The 2,812-nt window shown below is 51.2% G+C and overlaps 1 long non-coding RNA gene across 1 annotated transcript in view; it reads right to left on the bottom strand.

Moving 5' to 3' along the window:
- LOC114027879 overlaps positions 1-769 on the bottom strand; it is a 9,942-nt gene extending 9,173 nt beyond the window's left edge. Inside the window, exon 1 of the long non-coding RNA XR_003567306.1 lies at positions 654-769. This is a non-coding gene — a long non-coding RNA (uncharacterized LOC114027879). The remainder of the gene's footprint in view (positions 1-653) is intronic.
- Positions 770-2,812: the final 2,043 nt, after the last annotated feature.

Raw genomic sequence — 2,812 nt, 5'->3', positions numbered from 1 at the left:
CTCACCCTTCGGTACCCCATCCTGCGGTCCCTCACCCTTCGGTACCCTATCCTGCGGTCTCTCACCCTTTGGTACCCCATCCTTTGATCCCTCACCCTTCGGTACCCCATCCTGCGGTCCCTCACCCTTTGGTACCCCATCCTGCGGTCCCTCAGCCGTCGGTACCCCATCCTGCGGTCCCTCAGCCGTCGGTACCCCATCCTGTGGTCCCTCAGCGGTCGGTACCCCATCCTGCGGTCCCTCACGCTTCCGTACCCTATGCTTCGGTCCCACAAACTTCAGTCCCCCACGCTTCAGTCCCCCCTGCTTCGTTTCCCCACTTGTGCCCATCTTTGCGGGCGACATGGCGAGTGGCGGACGGGGACGGACTCCGGGCCAGCCGCAACTGCGGCCCCGTCCCAAGAAGCCTTCTCTGGGGAGTCGGCTCCCAACGGCTGCTGCCCCCGCGCCCACCCTCTCCCCCACCCCACTCCCTTCTGCAATCGCGGAGCGAGCCCCGGTGGAACCACCCACTCCTTGGGACCCCCTGCGCGCCCCCGCAGAGGCCCCCCGGCACCCTTTCAGGTGCCTGTAGAGCTACCGCCCTCCAACTCTGGGTCCCCTGTGTCCTCTGTGCATCGCCCTTCCCCCCAATCCCGGGACCCCCAGTGTACCTCCGTGAAAGCCCCCTGAGTGCTCCGGTGCACCCTCCTTGCTGGGATTCCTTGCGTTTCCGTGTATTCCACACCCAGCCCCCCACCCCTGGGATTCTCTACGTGCCCGCCTGCAATCCCGCCTTGCCGACTCTAAGATCCTCTGCTGGAGAAGGCAAGACTGAATGGGATCACTTGTGCGTGTAGAAGGATTTGATTTGTGAGACAGACTGGGGATCTTGGTTGTAGTCCCATCTTGGGCTCCGCCCCTGGCATGCTGTGTGACCTTGGGAAAATCACCCCTCCCCCCTTCCTTCCCTCCCCAGTTCCCTCAGGGACCTCGCTGTCTCACTTTCACCATATTCTACCTTCTGTCCCCTAGCCTTTACACGGGCTGTCCCCTGTGCCTGGAGTGTTTGCCTGCCTTCCTCATTTCTGCCTCTTGGAACCCTTAACTGAATCTTCAAGCCTCTCCTGCTTCTAGGAGTCCTCTTCTGATCCCCAAAGTTGTTAGTGGCCCTCCTTTGCATTTATTTTGCAATTAGATGACACAGTAGACCTAGAGTCAGAAGATCTGATTTAAAATCCAGCCCCTCTGCCCTTATTAGCTTTGTGACCCTGGGCAAATCTGTTTCCTCATTAGCAAAATGGGGATAATCCTAACACCTACCTCACAAAGTTGTGGTGAAAACCAAATGAGGTAACATTTGTAAATCACTTTGAAAACTCTAAAGCGCTATATAAATGGTATCATCATTATTATGTCTTCTTTTTATTTGGTGGCACAAAGTAGACAGAGCGCCAGGCCTGGAGTCAGGAAGTTCAAATCCAGTTCAAATCCAGCCTCAGATACTTACTAGCTGTGTGACCCTGGGCAAGTCACTAAACCCTGTTTGCCTTTGTTTCCTCATCTGTCAAACGAGCTGGAGAAGGAAATGGAAAACTACTCCAGTACCTTTTCCAAGAAAACCCCAAATGGGGTCATGAAGAGTCAGACACGACTGAACAACTACAAGTATATATCGTATCCCCCTAATAGAAGTAGCTGTCTCACTTTTGTATGTTTCCCCAGGACCTAAGACAATGCTTGGCACATAGCAGATGCTCATTCAATTTTTATCTGCAAAATATGGGTGGGGGGAGAATGGGACATAAGCAGTACAAGCAAGCTGCCAGCTTAGCAATTGTGTTTCCTGTATCTCTTTCTTATGTTTCCTCATCTGCAAAATGAAGGGATTGAAACGGGTCTCTTTCAATTCTAAATCCTCTGGACTTCATACTCCTGTTTTGGAGCAGGTTTGTTCCCACATAAATGAGACTCTCCCCCTCGCACCCCGCCCCAGTACCCCTCGTTTGAGAGGAGACAGAAACAGACATTCAGAACCCTCTGGAATAGTCTCACCTCACCCTTAAACCAAATACCCTTCTTCCTGCATTACAAAATGTCTTTTCCCCTTTTTTGCTCACCTTAACTTCCTTGTGGGGTGTCAGGAGAAGAATTCCTCTAGGGCTGGGCCCTGGAGATAAGTATCAGCAGTTGCTATTTAAACCAGCTTTGTACTACCCTCAGTGCTGATGGACTCTTCAGATCTGTCCTACTCTGACACTCCAAAAAGCCTGAATAGGCTTTTCAGTGGGAAGTTCCCCCAACCCTGCCTGCCTTACCAGGAAGGAGCTAAGTCAGGAGCATGAGTAGGTATCTTTGTTTCCCCAGGAATTCTGTTTAGTTTATTGTTGGTCTCTCTGCCTCCTTTCCCCACTCTGATTCCTCCTCCACTCAGTTAATTGCATTTCCTAAAGCATAGTTTGACCATGTCTCCCTCCTCATCACCACCTTCTGGCTTTCCTGGCTTCCTTCAGATTCCTGCTAAAATCCTACCTTCTGTAAAAAACATTTCTGGATCCCCCTTAATGTGAGTGCCTCCTGTATATATCTTGTATTTATGGTTGTTGGCATGTTTTCTCCCCCATTATGTGAGCTCCTTGAGAGCAAGGGTTGTCTCTGTATCCCCAGAGCTTAGGAAAGTGCCTGGCACATAGTAATAGTGAAAGCTTATTTCACTAGATTTTATTGCTTGAAAGTAAGATCTTAAGTGCACAGCCTAGAGGGGATTTGAGCCTTGATGAGGTACGCATGGCAGGAGCCAGAGTGTCGACTCTACAGTTAATGTAAATTGAAT

Source organism: Vombatus ursinus, unplaced genomic scaffold (genome assembly GCF_900497805.2).
Source record: "Vombatus ursinus unplaced genomic scaffold, bare-nosed wombat genome assembly UNPS02014864.1, whole genome shotgun sequence".
Classification (NCBI taxonomy): domain Eukaryota; kingdom Metazoa; phylum Chordata; class Mammalia; order Diprotodontia; family Vombatidae; genus Vombatus; species Vombatus ursinus.
Note: the sequence above shows the minus strand (reverse complement) of the source record. Positions and strands in the feature narration are given on the sequence as shown.